The sequence below is a fragment of the Carcharodon carcharias genome, chromosome 8 (assembly GCF_017639515.1).
Source record: "Carcharodon carcharias isolate sCarCar2 chromosome 8, sCarCar2.pri, whole genome shotgun sequence".
In the NCBI taxonomy this organism is placed as follows: domain Eukaryota; kingdom Metazoa; phylum Chordata; class Chondrichthyes; order Lamniformes; family Lamnidae; genus Carcharodon; species Carcharodon carcharias.
This window is the reverse complement of record NC_054474.1, coordinates 34,633,866-34,649,632: the sequence shown is the minus strand read 5'-3', so window position 1 is coordinate 34,649,632 and position 15,767 is coordinate 34,633,866.

Below are 15,767 nucleotides of genomic sequence, written 5' to 3'. Positions count from 1 at the left end.
TGGCCTGACCTGACATCCCTCCTGAGGCCCCGCCCAACCCGACACCACCCCCAAGGCCAAACCTGACCCGAAACTGCCTCCCGAGGCCAAACCCAACCTCCCCCATCCCCCACCCCAGCCCCCCAAGGCCGAACCAATTATCAATAAGATACAACATGTAAAGGGGCACTACCTACATGAACAAGAGGTTATGCCCAAATAGAGGCCATTTTGAGGTTTCTGAACTTAATCCCCCTAGAAACTGTGATTGAATACTCATTATTCACCTGCTGTAGGTGGTGGTTGGAAGAGGATCTTAGTTTTCCAGGTTTAGTGAAAGGCCTATTTTCTCATACGATTCAGAGAAGGAGTTGACAATGGCGTGTTGCTCAGTTCCTGTGTGAGCACACATGCAAGCATCACCTGCATGCTGGAGTGCAATGACTAAAGTTGATGTGATTTTGGTTTTGGGTTGAAGACGGCAAAGGTTGAACAGTTTTCTGCCTGTTCTGCAAATTTTTTCCACACACGTAAGCAATTTGAAACTCTCATCGGTTAAGATCAATGGTGAGTTCCTGGTTGATGTGGACCACTTTCATTATATTGGGAGCCTCCTCTCGATTAAGGCAGGCATAGATGACAAAATTCACCATCACCTCCAATGTGCTAGCTTAGCTTTCAGCTAATTGAGGAAGACCAGGATCTCATTCCATGACTAAAGTCATAGTTTACAGGACAGCGGTGATTTCCAAGCTTGTATATGCTTCAGAGATTTGGACAACCTATGGCAGGCACCTGAAAGCACTAGAGAAGTACCACCAGCAGCACCTTTGCAAAGAAAGGCTAACTGTTCTTTCATTGTCAATGGATCAAAACCTGAGAGTACCCTACCTTACAGTGCGAGCACCATCACCACAGGGATTGCTGAGGTTCAAGGGAAAGGTCAACCAGAATCTTCTCAGAGAAATTAGGGGTAGGCAATAAAATTGGACCCATTGTGAGATTTGTCCCCAGCCTACTGCCCCCCTCCTAACTCCAGCAAATTTTCTGTTGACAACACAATTTGAATTGTTTGCTGGGTTCCAAACTGTGCTCTAACTTAGAGATCTTCCCATAAAGAGACTGTCATGATGGTGGGGGTGGGTGGGGGTCAGGAAAATCAAGTGGCTACAGCAGTTTAAAAGAACTGCTCCTACCTGAATGGAAGAAAGAGTGAGGACTGTGCAGAAACTGGAAAAGCCTTACCGTGAGGGAGAGTGCATGGATTTCACCACAATCAATTATACTCACTTGGATAGGCAACTAAAATCTTCAACATACTTGTTAGCCCTATCAATGCTACATGTCCATAAAACATTACTGGTGTCTTGTATTGCTATAGCTGTGATAACTGAAGAAAAGACTTCCACTAATAAAGCACCTTATACAACCTTAGGATTACCCAAAGTCCTTTACAACCATAGAAGTGCTTCTGAAGAATAGGTAGGTGTTGGAATATAGGAAGCACAAAAGACAATTTAAAAAAAAAATATTTTGTTGCACTTCCTTAATTGCTCTTGACAAGGTGGTGGTGAGCTGCCTTTCTTGAACCACTGCAGCCCATCTGTGTATGTACTCCCACAGTGCTCCCAGGAAGGGAGTTCCAGGATTTGGTCCCACAATGGTGAAGGAAAGGTGATATAGTTCCAAGTCAGGATGGTGAGTGGCTTGGCGGAGGACTTGTTCCAATGTGTGTGCTGCCCTTGTCTGTCTAGGTGGTTGAGGTCACAGGTTTGGAAGGTGCTGTCAAAGGAGCCTTGAGTTGCACTGAGTTGCTGCAGTGCATCTTTTCATAGTACACACTGCTGCCATTGTGTGTCAGTGTGGAGGGAATGAATATTTAAGGTGATGGATGGGGGTGCTGAAAAAGCAGGCTGCTTTGTCCTGAATGGTGTTGAGCTTCTTGCGTGTTGTGGGAGCTGCACTCATCCAGGCAAGTGGAGAGTATTCTATCATACTACTGACTTGTGCCTTGTAGGTGCTGGACAGGCTTTGAGGAGTCAGGAAGTGAGTTACTCACCTTAGAATTTCCCAGCCTTTGACCTGCTCTTGTAGCCACAGTATTTATATGGCTGGTCCAATTCAGTTTCTGATCAATGGTAACTTTTAGGTTAGTGAGGGGTTCAGCAATGGTAATGCTATTGAATGTCAAGGGGAGATGGTTGGATTCTCTCTTATTGGAGATATTCATTGTCTGGCACTTGTGTGGCGCATATGTCACTTGCCACTTATCAGCCCAAGCCTGGATGTTGTCCTGGTCTTGTTGCATATTTACAAGGACTGTTTCAGTATCCGAGGAGTTGTGAATGGTACTGAATATTACAATCATCAGCGAACATCACCCCTTCTGATCTTATGTTTGAAGGAAGCTCATTGAAGCAGCTGAGGATGTTTGGGCCTGGGACACTACCCTGAGCCAGTTTGTACAAATATCCACAAACAGCAATGGAGAATGGCCAGATGATTTTTTTTTTCTGCATGTGATTTCGATTGAGGAGCAAATAATGACCATGACACCAGGTATAAACTTCTCCCTACCATCCCTCCACTCTTCTTTGAAATAGTGCTGTGGGATGTTTTTACGTGCAGCTGAGAGGGCAGATGGGGCCTTGGTTTAACATTTCATCTGTCAGTTTTACTGAAGAAGATCTGGCTGCTGTGCACCCACTTGGTTGGCAATGACAAGTTGTTGACAGCTCAGGAAATCAATGTGCTGGCTGGTAAAGTCAGAATTGCTGGTTAAAACAGCATTTAATGACCTATTTGATTCTTCTTATTACTTACCTGACAGCTCCAAGGGAGCTCCTCCACTTCCCTCCAAACCAGTCTGGCGGCAACCCAGAAGTGAGTGGAATGATGCTGGGATCCAGACCTGAAGTCACTTTCAGAGGTTTTAACTCTCACATACATTCAAAACCTCTTCCACTTGTCTGTGAAATCCAGTCCCCGCCATGAATAGATTACCAACTTGCCACATTGGCATAAAATTAGCACTGCGGATTTCCCACCTGTCAAAGAAATATCCTGATTTTCATTCCATTGATTGTAACAGAAATTAGTTGCTTTCAATGAGAGTAAATTCATGCAATGGAAAATGGATGACAAGATTATTTTTTCATTCGTATGGCTGGGGAAGCAGATATTGTTCGATGTCAAGGTTAACAATCTATTTAATGGCTTCAGCTGACAGGGTGTGAATGGTTGTGATGCCACCAGAAATGGATCTCTCAGGGAAGAAGTTCAGTATATGGACAATGCTCTGACTTGGATGGTGACAGTCACAATTTGAGTCATTCCTCATGTTCCACTTGTGGTGCAAGTCACCACATCTCCCCTGGCTCCTCCTCAAACAGTTGAGAGTTGTCCAGATTTACCAGCGAAGGCTGAAACCTGGGACGTCATCACTCGAGTCAGTTACCATATTGTGGGTGGTGCTTTTTGGAGTCAACAAGGAGGTGCACCATCGAGAGGTGGGGCTGTTGTCAGTTTGCAGCATCTGGAGTGTGTTCCAGTGGGGACAATGGGATTTCAGACAAGTGCATATTTATTTTTATGTCCACAGGAAGGAGGGAGACAGCAACCTTCACTGGTCCTCCTGTTAGATTTAGTTTTCCAACCTGAAAACCTGCAAACCAATGCTGTCAATAAGGCAACCAATCCCCAGCCACCAGATCCCAGTCTAAGCAGCAAAAATGCACAGGAAAATATATTTTATTATTGCTCCATCAGTGTTGATGTTATCATTGTGCTTCTAAGCAGTACAAATATTTTATTCAATGGGTTTTTTTCTTTCGATATGTTTCCATGTCACCATAAGATTTTTTTAATTGTTGAGAAAAGAGACATGCTATCGAAGCTTTTTGCCATGCACTCATCAGGCCAGCTACACAACATAAACTGGCAGTAAAGGAAACAACAATGTATACTGCATGAGAGAGAGAGTGTTGACTGGTTGGCAAATGGACACTGATTCATAGAGGCGTTGCCACGGAGAATTCAACAGGGAACAGTTAACTGTTAACTGCCACACTTTTGTTTCAAATTCAAACCAGACAGTTCACCTCTGATTGGTCAGGCATTGAGGAATGAACCAGGGAATGGCTGTCCACCAAGCTTTTGTTTAATTGGAAAAGATGTAATGCGTGAACATGCTCCTTCTGTCTGCAAGGAACAGGGCCCTGTGTGTGAATATATGTGGCTTCCAGCATGCATAAGTGAGACACCTCTGAGCCCAGCTGATGATCTTAACTTGGTTTTTGGTGTAACTCTTAGTGCAAACAGGATTGTTTAGCAACTGTTGTCCAATTGTGGAATCATATCTAATGTTTTGCAAGCGCAGGCTGTTGGATACAGTCAGTACTTTGCCTGTTGTGAACAGCCGAAGGGAAAAGCTGTTTGATAAGATTTACCAGTCATTGGGACATACGGCCCACATACCTGGTATCACACTGGCACTGAAATGTATACATCACGTTACTCATCTGTGTGAAAGGCAAAATGTCTTTTTGGCTTGATGGCAGTATCCTGTTCGTGGCGAAACTGCATCATAAAAGTGTGCAATGACTAGCTTCACCTGCTGCTCAGATTTTTAAGATATCTTATCCTTCCAGGGTAATCTGCAGTAGACTGGACACTTTTCAGGGCCTAAAGTGACTACCATAGGAGTGGAAGGGATTGTCCTTTGAAGGACTGGGCCTGTATCCTCTAGAGTTTAGAAAAATGAGAAGTGATCTCATTGAAGTGTACAAAATTCTTACAAGGTTTGACAAGGTAGGTGCAGGAAGGATGTTTCTCTTGGTTGGGGGGGGTCTAGAACCAAGGCACACATCTCATAATAAGAGGTAGGCCATTTAGGAATGAAATGAGGAGGAATTTATCATTCAGAGGATGGTATATCTTTGGAATTCTCTACCCCAGGGGGCTGTGGAGGCTTAGGTAATTTGAGTACGTTCAATGCAGAGTTTGATAGATCTGTAGGTACCAATGACATTGAGGGATATGGGGACAGTGCAGGAAGATGGCATTGAGGTAGAAGATCAGCCATGATCTAGTTAAATGGCAGAGCTGGCTCGAGGGACAGAATGGCCTACCCCTACTCCTATGTTCCCATGATCACAAAATGGAGTAATGTGGTATATGAATTTCAGTGCCAGTGTGATGCGAGGTATGTAGGCCGTATTTCCCAATGATTGGCAGATTGTACCAAACAGCACATCCCTTTGGGTGTTTGCAACAGGCAAAGTACTGACCGTACCAAACCAGCCCATGCTTGCAAATCTCAAAACATAGGGCGGAATCGTCCAATCCCATCGGTGGCAGGCATCATAGTGGGAATGGGGGTGAGAAGGCCAAAAATCAGTTTCACACCGTCGCAAAACCAGTTTGCAAGCGCATGTTCCACCTGTCAATGGTGGGCCACATTTCCCTCCTCCACACATCGGGAACCTAATTTCAATACTTTAGCACCTCAATATAAGCCCTGCTCGTTGGAATCAGCGCCCCACATCAAATTTACCGCCCACGTCAGCGTGACTTCTGAATATCATGCTTCACAGCTGCCTTTAAAAGACTTGCACCTGGTGACCTGAACTCTGACGGGAACTTGGAGGTGAGTGCACAGAACCTTGCGCAGAGCTCCTGGCCATCACCCAATAGGACATCAAGGAAGAGACACCACGCATTCAGTGGGGGGGGGCGTGCATAGTCAAGTCACTGGCAGGCTTTCAGTGCAGTGCCGGGGTAAGGGTTCCAGTGTGGGTCAGCTCGGGGACGGGTGGCAAGGCAGCATAGACCGAAGGAGATACACAAGCACGTGCTGGAGGTGGGGGAGTGTGGAGGTGGGAGAGGGGGTGAGTGAAGCAGCCAAGCACTTGGAAGAGCTTGTCAAAACTGAGCATTCTTCCACAGCTGAGACCGCTTAGCAGCAGGTCCATTGACATCCTTGAAGTTGGGCCTCTGAAGCTTTTCTGCCCATTCAGGCAATGCAAAAGCATGAATGTGCCACCAAATGCTCCAAAACTCTTCACTCCTCGGGTGCAGACTGCAAATTAATGTACGTTTTTGGGTGCAGCAGAACAATTGGCTGACTGGGCAAATTGTAGAATCCCCTTGCAAAAAGTAGCCATGGCGCAGTCACTGGTGGAGGTGCTCACAGCCTCTTGCAATGTCTTTATTAAGTTTTGGACCAGTAGCCATCGTGGCTCAAGCGCAACCTTGCAGTGTGGGTTAGGAGAATGCCAGCGCCCGAGCCAAGAGCACAGCATGCAGTCCAAAGGCTGAAGCTGCTGCCAATCGGTCAAGTGGAGTGAGGCGGAGGTGGGGTTTCGGACAGCCATGATGTGCACTATACACTGGCCATCCAAGTGGTGGCCAGCACTCTCCAGCGTGCATGAAGGGACCTTAACCAAGAGAAGTTCTTAGGACACATATGTTAACCCATGTGTCTCTATCTTTGACCCTGCAGGAGAACATCAGGATCATGGAGCCTGGTGATTTAGCGGTATGCCTCATGACTTACAGAGAGCAGAGAAGAGGAAGAGAGCGGCAACGGCACCTGGCTCAGCAAAGGGAGGAGCCCTTCCCTCAAGATAAAGGGGCAGCAGGGCCTGCTGCATACACAGCTGAAGATCCACAGAGAGCCGTCCCTTGTCGGCGCCTCACTAGACCCAGGGTCTATGCACGGCATTTGTCACTCCTGCAGTTAACTGAAAAACAGTGTTGCATGTCTAGGGAACTGGTCGGTCACATATGTCACCTGCTGCAGGATTTGGTGCCGTGGGGACATGGAGGGCATCCACTGCCAGTGACCGTGTAAGTGACCACGGCGCTCAATTTTTACACCAGTGGTTTTTTCCAGGGCTCCTCGGGGGACCTATGTGGGGTATTGCAAGCCTCCAAGCACAAGTGTAACCAGGAGGTCATGGCTGCCATCTTTGCATAGGCACAGAACTTTGTGCATTTTGCTCAGGATCAGGAAAGCCAGGAAGCAAGAGCGCTGGGATTTGCACAGATCTCTGGTTTTCCACAGGTGCAGGATGCCATTGACTACACTCAAATGGCGCTTCGATCTCTGTGACAACAAGCAGTCAACTACGTCAAGCACAAGCTCAAGCAGGGCTCCCACTCGCCGAATGTTCAGCTGGTGTGCAACCACCACAAATGCATCCTGCAGGTTTATGCTCATTTCCCAGGGAGCGCCCATGACCCCTACACCCTCAGCCGGTCTCAGATCCCTGACATCTTCCAGAGTCCACAGAGGCTGCAGGATTATCTTCTCAGGGACAAGGACTACCCACAGAGGACATGGCTGATGACACCCACGTGGCAGCCTCAGACTGCAGCAGAGCAACGAGGCTCATGTGGCAACATGGACTTTGGTGAATCAAACAATAGGCATTTTGAAAATGAGGTCCCAGTGCTTGGATAGGTCCTGTGGAGCACTGCTATACAGTCCACCTTGGGTGGTGCACATCACCGTAGGCTTGCTATGCACTACACAACCTGGCTGAAGGGGAGGTTGAAGAGCTGCATGTTTCCTCTGACAATGAGGATGCCAAAGGGGATGATCGTGATGAGGTCCTCAAAAGTGAGGATACTGGCAATGAGGCCACCGCATTGATCAGATGAGGCAGGCGCACTCAGGAGGCCCTCATAGCCCCAAGATTCATAGAGGATGATGATGAGATGCAGTGAGGACAGTCCTGAAATCCTCACATTGCATCTGAGAACATTTGACTCCTGTGTGGCTGATGGCAACACACATACTCTCAGTGCCCAGGCTCATGTCATGGAGGCGCAACAGAGGCCCTAACAGTTGCTAGATTCCAGGAAAATGATGATGACATGCAGAGAGACATCCCAAAGATCTTCACATAGCCTCTGTGAATGTTTGTTTCTTGTCTGGCTGAGGGAAGTTCACTTGAGCTCTGTGATTAGTGTCATATCATGGAGACACAGCCATTAAATGCACTTGATCCTTTGCCAGGCTGCAGTACTTGTCCCCTTCAGGAGCACAGCATCATTGGTCACAGGTGCTGAAGAGATGAGGGGGCCAAACCCACCTCAAACGTATTGATAGTACCCAGAGAGAATGACAGAACTCTGTGATGCCTGCTCAAAACATTCTGGCAACAATGACACACACATTCAGATGCGGGTATTAATAATGTGTCTAGTAACTGTGAAGCCAGACTATCACTTTGGGCTGAACTTAACACACGGCACAGGAGAGAGGCCCTGGACTGAGACACCTGCCTCTATCTTGTGCAGAAGCCAAGGTTTCACTTCTGAGTGACACGAACACTGCTCATCATAATAAGGAGCCATAGGCAAGGTATCATTCTTGGGAGATTATTTACAATACTGAGTATTATGTACAAGCAATTAACACCCGTGCCCAGGCTTTGCATCCTGATTGGGCTCAACTGCAGCTCATTACTGCTGATCTGTGTGCTATTTCCGTGGTTGTGGCTTGATGCTGGCTGTCGGGTTTCTGCTACTGTATTCCTGTGGCTGTTCTTGCTGCTGCTATGTTCCTGTGTATATTCCTGCTGCTACTGTATTCCCATGGCTGTTCCTATTGCTGTGGGATTTCCTGTGGCTGTTCCTGCTGCTGTGTGATTTCCTGTGGCTGTTCCTGCTGCTGTGAGGTTTCCAGTGGCTGCTCCAGCTGCTGCTATGCTCCTGTGTCTATTCCTGCTGCTCCTGTATTCCCGTGGCTGTTCCTACTGCTGTGGGATTTCCTGTGGCTGTTCCTACTGCTGTGGAATTTCCAGAGGCTGTTCACGCTGCTGTGGGATTCCCTGTGGCTGTTCCTGCTGCTGTGGGATTTCCTGTGGCTGTTCCTGCTGCTGTGGGATTTCCTGTGGCTGCTGTTATGGGATTTCCTGTGGCTGTTCCTACTGCTGTGGGATTTCCTGTGGCTGTTCCTGCTAGTGTGGGATTTCCTGTGGCTGCTGTTGGGGATTTCCTGTGGCTGTTCCTGCTAGTGTGGGATTTCCTGTGGCTGCTGTTGGCGATTCCTGTGGCTGATCCTGTTGCTGTGGGATTTCCTGTGGCTGTTCCTGCTGCTGTGGGATTTCCAGTGGCTATTTCTGCTACTGTGCGATATCCTGTGTCTGTTCCTGTTGCTGTTTTCCTGTGGCTGTTCCTGCTGCTGTTTTCCTATTGCTGTTCCTGCTGCTGTTTTCCTGTGGCTGTTCCTGCTGCTGTTTTCCTGTGGTTCCTGCTGCTGTTTTCCTGTGGCTGTTCCTGCTGCTGTGAGATTTCCTGCGGCTGCTGTTGTGGGATTTCCTGTGGCTGTTCCTGCTGCTGTGGGATTTCCTATGGCTGTTCCTACTGCTGTGGGATTTCCAGAGGCTGTTCACGCTGCTGTGGGATTCCCTGTGGCTGTTCCTGCAGTTGTGGGATTTCCTGTAGCTGCTGTTGTGGGATTTCCTGTGGCTGTTCCTGCTGCTGTGGGGTTTCTTATGGCTGTTCCTGCTCATGTGGGATTTCCTGTGGCTGCTGTTGTGGGATTTCCTGTGGCTGATCCTGTTGTTGTGGGATTTCCTGTGGCTGTTCCCACTGCAGTGGGATTTCCAGTGGCTATTTCTGCTACTGTGCAATATCCTGTGTCTGTTCCTGTTGCTGTTTTCCTGTGGCTGTTCCTGCTGCTGTTTTCTTATTGCTGCTCCTGCTGCTGTTTTCCTGTGGCTGTTCCTGCTGCTGTGGGATTTCCTGTGGCTGATGTTGTGGGGTTTCCTGCGGCTGTTCCTGCTGTTGTTGGATTTCTTGTGGCTGCTGTTGGGGATTCCCTGTGGCTATTCCTGCTGCTGTAGGACTTCCTGTGGCTGTTCCCACTGCTGTAAGATATCCTGTGGCTGTTCCTGCTGCTGCTATATTCCTGTGTCTGTTCCTGTTGCTGTTTTCCTGTGGCTGTTCCTGCTGCTGTTTTCCTGTGCCTTTTCCTGCTGCTGTTTTCCTGTGGCTGTTCCTGCTGCTGCTTTCCTGTGGATGTTTCTGCTGCTGGGGGATTTCCTGTGGCTGTTCCTGCTAGGGCCTCGAGCTTGCAAGGCCTGAGGCTTGAAGAATTAGAGGATAGAGAGAGAGGAGGTGCTGCGAGACAGTGAGGCCAGGAGGCAAGGACTTATGTTTTTATTACATCTGCGGTGGGTGTCTGGACTTTAGTTTGGTGGGGACTGTGAAGACCATGTTTAATTGTAGCGGGAGGAAGATGACTACTGAAGTGACTTGGGGAGCAGGGGTGTGTGTATGTGTCCATTTAAGATCTTCCACCACACCCCCTACCCTTCTTGCCCCACCTGTGTCCAAGTCCAGGTAGCAGGGGCTGCCTGGTGAACAGGGATGGACCTGATTTCCATGTGCCAGGCAGTACCGGCTGCCTGGCAAAGACATCGCCCTCCCCCTATGGGAAGAACAGCTAGGCCCCCACCACCCTGCTCCACTCCACCCAGCGACACCCACCCACCTTGCACCCATTACCCTTACCCCTTCTGTGCCTTGCTGTCCTTTTTTCCTCCCTCTCTCCTCCCCTCCCATCTTTATACACCATCAGGAGAGAGAGGGTAATCTTTATTTCCCCCTCTCTCCCTTTAGAAATGCTGTTGCTACCACTGACAGAGCTCCGGTGGGTGTGGCTCATTCCCCCAATGGCTGCCGCAGGGTCACCGGTGGCAGGGCCCTCCGGGCCAGCTGTGGAGGTGGCACTATCACCAGTGGTGGGGTTCACCAAGAAGACCTATGTGGGAGTGACTGCCTCCATACCCTTCGCTGCTCCCGAGCCCTGTCACTGTTCTGCCTCCTGACCAGGGCCTTGGGGGTAGGGAGCTACATTCACCCCGCGATGACTGTAGAAACATGTGTGAAGGCTTTGGCCAGGGCTATCAGCCTCTCGGCCATTGCTGCAGCCTCACACATGAATGGTAAGGTGGTGTAACTCCCGAGGTATGAGCAGGCAGTGCACCTAGCCCTGGCCAAGGGGCTCACCATAGGTAGGACCTATCTGGTGGTGGCTCCTCTTGAGGCCACCACGGAGAGGCTTTTCTTATCCAAAGTCCGGCCCTGCATTGCTGGTTAGCCCTCCTCCCCCAACTTCGCCAACTGGGGGAGGTCACATCCGGGATGGTGCTGATCCTGATTGGCCTCAGGGAACCCAGTCTCCGCCATGTGTACTCCTTCCAGCACCAGGTCTTTGTTCGCCTGGCCCAGGGGGAGTGCACAGAGGGGCGGTTTGATGTCACCTTTGAGGGGGCTGCCTACCGCGTCTTCTGGTCGGCGGATAGTGTGCAGTGCCATGCCTGCAAGGGGGTGGGGCACGTCCAGGAGAACTTACCCCCCTCCAAGGCAGCCAGCATCTGCTCCACCACTGCTCCCCCCACCACCACTCCTGCTTCTTCCCTGCAAGGGGACGTGCCGCCTGCAGTCACCGCCAACTCAGGTGCCGGCGAGGCAGGGGGAGAGACTCCGCGCCACAAGAAGACGCAATGGAAGTGGAGGCGGCCCCTCAAACTCCCCGATCTCCTCAAATCCGCCCTGATCTCCAAATAGCTAAAGACACCGGCTCAGGGGAACAAAAAACATCTGGCCATGGCATCGTGAACACACATGCTCCCGGGCCTGTGTGTGCCTCAGCGCCTTGTGCTGGGCCTGGCGTCACACCCACGCGGGCTCCCGGGTGGGGTGCGCGTCCCCGAGCCGGTTGTCCTATTAAAGAGGGTGGACCTGCCCAAACCCCAGAGGGTGGAGCATCCAGAGGGGCTGGACAAGGCGGCAGGGGCCTCGCAAATGGAGGTCTCCCAGCCCCCATGGAAGAGACGCCACCCCTTGGAGGGGGAGGACTTCGCAACTCGCAAGGTCAGATATGTCCCCTCCCCCAAAGAAGTGGTGGTAAGTCCTCTCTCTGCCATCTGGGGGGAGCGAAAACCCCCATTCATTTGCTGTTGTCTCCTGAACAGGGCCCCTTGGGGGTGGGTGAGGGTACCGCCCTTGCGGTGGTGCCCCACCCCAAGCCACCTTGTACTCCCGAAGTGCCATCTGGCCCACCAGGGGACTGCAGCAGTCCCTTCATGGCCCCAACCATTGGGTCATCGGGCGGCAGCCGTGGGGAGAGCCTCCCATCTCCCTCCCGACCTTCAGTGCCAGGCACATCCGTGCTAGGTCCGGAGCTTTTTCTGGACTCCCGGGGCGACCTGGTGTCTAGGGGGAGCGAGGCTTTGGCCCTTATCCCCAAGAGGAGACCAGAGAGGACCCCTCTGCCCTTGGTCCTGTGGGTGGGATCGAGGTGGATGTGGAGCCGACTGGCAGCTCCGAAGCAGTCCCCATACTCAATATGGGGGAGGGGTTGGAAGCTTGAGGCAATGACCTGGAGGAGGTCAGAGTTTCAGTGGTGAGCAACAGGGACGACTTAGAGTCATTGTCGGGTGAGGTGGTGGATTCCCTGGTGCCCCCAAATGATTCTTCCCTCATCTCTTTAGGGGAACTCCAGGATTTTTTCGCGAGTAATCGCGGTCAACGAGACAAGGTCCAGTGGGCCCTGGACCAATGGCATTCTTTTCCTCTTGTGTCCTGGTCCCCGCGAGGCCCTAAAAGTCCCTGGGCTGGTCGGGAATGCTAAGAGGAGGGTCCACACGTTCCTCGCTGGGCTCCTGAAGAAGAGGAAGGATTAAAATGGTCCTCTCCTTCTTGCACTTTGCATTAGCTGATGGTAGCACATACTTCTGACAATGAAGACAACCATAGCCAGCCTCAGTTTCAATGGCAGCAGGGACGCACAGCGCAGGTTCCAGGACTTCTCAGTCCTCAGGAATGGGAAGTATGCATCGCCCTTGGGGGGGGAATTCAACTGTACCCTCAGGGTCAGGGACTGTCACAGTGTCCAGCACCGCTCGCTAGGTGTAAGTTGAGGGGCCTTGTCGGGTCCTTCGATTTGGTGAACGTCTGGCGACATCTCCATCCTGACTCCAGTGTTTTCACTTTTGTGTCACCTGGAGTCAACCAACATTACATTTCCAAGGCGTTTGTGTCCTACATTCTGTTGGCGTCTGTGCAGCAGGTGCTGTGCACGGGTCACTGTCTGGTGTGGGCGGAACTCGTTCTGTTCTGCACTCAGACAAGGTCCGCTTTCTGGCACTTTAACAGCCTGCTGCTGGAGGACGAGCAGTTCCTGGGACTCATTCTGTGGCTTCTGGGCTGGCTAGAGAAGGAAGCGGGAAGGCTTCCCCTCCTTGGGGCTGTGGTGGGAAGTGGGCAAGGCTCACATCCACATTTTCTGTCAGGAGTACACGAGGGGGTCAACAAAGAAATCCAGGGTCAAGGAGTTGGAGAAGGAGGTGCCCGACCTGGACGCATGTCTCCATCAGCCCGATGCAGTCCTGGCCCTGCGGCTGGCATAGGAATAGAAGGACACCCTGCGGGATCTGTAACTCATCGGGTCCCACAACGCATACATGAGGTCGTGGATCCAGTTCCTCCAGGACCTGGACCACAGCTCCCCCTTCTTCTACTCCCTGGAAAAAAGACACAGGGTCCATCAGCAGTTCCTTACGCTGCTGGCTGATGATGGATCCCTTGTCTTGGATCTGTTGGGCATCAGGGCCATTGCCTGAGACTACTACACTGCCTTGTTTTCTCCGGATCTGTCCAGCGAGGAGGCTCGCAGAGTTTTGTTGAAGGCCCTGCTGCAGGTTGGCCTGGAGGGCGGCGGAAAGTTTGACTCCCCTATAATCTGGGGGAGCTGACTGGCGTCCTCGACAACCTCTCCAGGGGCAAGTCCTCGGGGCTAGACGGGCTGACCGTGGAGTTCTTCAGAGCATTCTAGGACGTCCTGGGGAATGACTATGAGGGGATTCTGGGGGAATCTCTCGTTGCGCAGGGCCATGATTGCCTTGCTGCCAAAGAAAGGGGATCTCGGTCGCCTTAAGAGCTGGTGCCCGGTCTCCCTCCTCAGCACGGATTACAAGATTTTTGCCAGGGCAATGTCTTCTCGCCTTGGCACCGTGGTAGACCACATGATCCACCCTGACCAGTCCAACACCAATAATCTTCGATAATATCCATCTGGTCAGGACGTCACCCAATTTTCCCAGAGGACTGGTCTGTCGAGCGCCTTCCTTTGTCTTGACTAGGAAAAGGCGTTCGACAGGGTGAATCACAAATATTTATTTGGGACTCTGCAAGCATTCAGGTTCGGGACACAGTTCGTCGCCCGGCTCTGACTTCTGTACCCTGCCACAGAGTTAAGGTTAACGGATCCCTGACGGCACCCCTTTGCTTTGGGAGAGCCCCGGGTGAGGCAATTGCACGCGACGTGGCAAATCTGAAGCAGCTAATGGAACATTGTGAGTTCGGTATGTCTCTAAATGACATGCTCAGAGATTAATTTTTTTTCGTGGTGTGAAAGAAGACACTATTCAGAAAATATCATTGTCCGGAGTGAATTTGGATTTCAAGAAGGCACCAGAGATAGCGCTGGCCATGGAAAGTGCTGTAAGAGATTCAAAAGCAATACAGGGTGCACAAATAGCACCGTCCTCCACATTGGGCAGGAAACCATAGCCGAAAAGTGCGCACAAGTGCAAGACTCTGCCAAGAAGCAGGAAACAGCCCCCCTGCTGGCTGAAGAATAAAGAAAAATAGATTAGCAGCAAAGTAGAAGAATAATTTCAATAGAGGTGGAAACAAGCAGATCTTTTGTGATTGGCAGTTTAAAAAAATTGAATGCTATAGAAGTGGACATATGATGAGGTAATGCAAAGAAAGATTTAAGCAGGCTTGTAAACAAAAGAAGAAGGCCAATGAAATCTACAATGTAGAAGAGCCAGAAGCAACAAATTCAGACATTTACTCATTGTTAAATCTGAAATTTGGAAAGACAGACCCCAATATTTGTCACACTGAAAGGAAATGGCAAACCAGTTGGAATGGAAGTGGACATGGGAGATTCCACTACCTTCAGATATTTGAATAATGGTGAACACCAATAAAGTTTAGAAGAAACAGCTGCCAAACTAAAAACATATACAGGCGAAGACATTCAAGTAAAAGACAAAGGCAAAGTAACTGTCCATTATGGAAGCCAACTGGCAAAGTGACCAGTGTTAGTATTGAGAGAAAGAGAACAAAGCCTTCTAGGATGAAATTGGCTAAGTGAAATCAGCTTTGAGTGGCCCCTGAGATTCCAAAAGGAAGCTGGAAGTGTTCCTGTTTTGAAAAAGAAGTGTGTAAGGACTCAACAACCAAAGCTGTCTTAAGCCAAAGCTGGGAAGAACAGCAGAACAAACTCAAAGACACTCTGATTGATGACAGAGTTCGAGACAAGGTGAGCAACCTTTGAAGGGAAAAAGAAAACCTAAAGACCTTCACACACTATAAGATTTTCTCAGGTCAAAGTTTGTACCTCTGGAAAAGTATGAAGAGAAACGGAAAGAATTCAGCACTTCTCTGAATAAACTGAAGAATGAGTTGGCAGGGAAGACACAACAATGCTCAATTTTCCAGGAGGCAGCAAACAAATACAAAAAAGAAATGGAAGAGCTGAAGAATCAGCTAAATGAAGCCAAAGAGGCTTTGGAAGCAAAAGTCACTGAATTTTTCAAGAAGCAGACAGAGAATGAAATTTTGGGAGACTAAACCACTGAGATCAGACAAGTTGAGCTTGTCTGAGAGAAGTCTGGCCAATAATGAAGACAAAAAGAAGGCCAAGATTAAAGTCTATGCTAGAAAGAAGATACAGAAATACGAATAGGACTTTA